The following is a 2,321-nucleotide window of genomic DNA, read 5'->3' as shown; positions in this document are numbered from 1 at the left end:
CTATTTAAATCTTTTACCAGAGGACATGTATACCTCTTTACCCAGAAATATATATATATGTATATATATATATATATATCTGTATATATATATTACACACACACACACACACACACATATATAGCTTATAGTTATTTATATAGTCATTACAAATAAGAACATCTATAAATTGGTAAATCTAATTTGCCTGAATAGGTACTTTGCTGCTAGCTATACCAATAAATCAATTATTGGTGTACTAAGTAGCATATGGATGTACTAAATAAATACATAGCAGAAATGTAGAATATAGTGAAGTTTATGGTGTTCTAAATACAGGCTGTACAAGTTTTTAGCTGTTGCTGCACTGTTTTACCAAATATACTGAGAAGACCTAAACGGTATTTTGTCTTGATTTCTCTATTGGCACACATTTACACAAATATATACACACACATACATACATACATACATACATACATACATACATACATAATATATATATATATATATATTCTTTTACTCTTTTACTTGTTTCAGTCATTTGACTGCGGCCATGCGGAGCACCACCTTAATCGAGCAAATCGGAAACCCGGGACTTTCTTTGTAAGCCCAGTACTTATTCCATCGGTCTCTTTTTGCCGAACCGCTAAGTGACAGGGACGTAAACACACCAGCATCAGTTGTCAAGCAATGTTGGGGGGACAAACACAGACACACAAGCACACACATATATACATATATATATACGACAGGCTTCTTTCAGTTTCCGTCTACCAAATCCACTCACAAGGCATTGGTCGGCCCGGGGCTATAGCAGAAGACACTTGCCCAAGATGCCACGCAATGGGACTGAACCCGGAACCATGTGGCTGGTAAGCAAGCTACTTACCACACAGCCACTCCTGCGCCTATATTAAAATATAATATATACACACACACATATATACATACATACATATATATAGATATATGTATACACAGACATACATACACATCTATATCTATCTATTTATCTATCTATCTATCTATCTATATATATTATATATATATATATATATATATATATATATATATACATTCATCATCATCATCATCATCGTTTAGCGTCCGTTTTCCATGCTAGCATGGGTTGGACGGTTCTACTGGGGTCTGTGAAGCCAGAAGGCTTCATACAGGCCTAGTCAGTGTTTCTACGGCTGGATGCCCTTCCCAACGCCAACCACTCCGCGAGTGTAGTGGGTGCTTCCACGTGCCACCCCACTGGTGCCAGACAGAGCTGGCAAACGGCACGAACGGATGGTGCTTTTTATGTGCCACCGGCACGAGGGCCAGGCGAGGCTGGCAACGGACACGAAACGGGGCGGTGCTGGCAACGGTCGCGAAACGGAAAGTTCTCTTACATGCCACCGGCACTGGTAACACATCTGCAATTTCCATTGATCGATTTCCATTGATCGATTTCGATTCTGATCGTCACTTGCCTCAACGGGTCTTCACAAGCAGAGTTTTGACATGCCACCGGCACTGGTAGCACATCCGCAATTTCCATTGATCGATTTCGATTCTGATCCTCACTTGCCTCATATATATATATATATTTATATTTATACACACACACACAAACATATATATGTGTGCTTATATAACTATATATGTGAGTATATATAAATACATATATATTTGATTAATGAGAGAGACTAAGATGGAAGATATGAAAATGTTTATTGTTCACTACAATTGTTTCGATCAATCTAGCATTCATTCCTCACAGGTGGGATATTGAACAGCTTGTTCAGGTGTATCCATTGGTGTAGATGTGTCTCCTCAGGTGACAAGATGTACTTTGTTAGAATAATGTCCGTTCCGCAAGATTTCTCCTTGGTATGTTTATACAAAAACAGCAAATTAAAGGACACAGCTTCATTATTACAGAAGATCAATAACGAATATCAGATGCAAAAAGAAACAAAGACACAATATAGCAAAAAAAAAACGTATTAGATATAACATTTAGTGGATATGGATATACAAAAGCCCTCACTAATGTTGTCTGGTGCACGTACACTTGCTCATACAAACTTACACAAAGTTATAAGCATACACACACGCATGGTTTGGTACACATACATTCACACAGTGAATTAAACTCAACACCCAAAAGTGGCTAGTGGTATGATACCACTTGATGATGAATCACAGATTCTGTGGTGGGGTTCACTAGGTCTGACCAATATTCTTGTAGCACTTGTAGAGTCCAGGATACATACACAAATACAAACATAATAGATGAGTATTTTTCGTATAAATGGTTAATGAAATAACAGATAGCCTGTGGCAGA

This window comes from Octopus sinensis, linkage group LG7, assembly GCF_006345805.1.
Source record: "Octopus sinensis linkage group LG7, ASM634580v1, whole genome shotgun sequence".
In the NCBI taxonomy this organism is placed as follows: domain Eukaryota; kingdom Metazoa; phylum Mollusca; class Cephalopoda; order Octopoda; family Octopodidae; genus Octopus; species Octopus sinensis.
Note: the sequence above shows the minus strand (reverse complement) of the source record.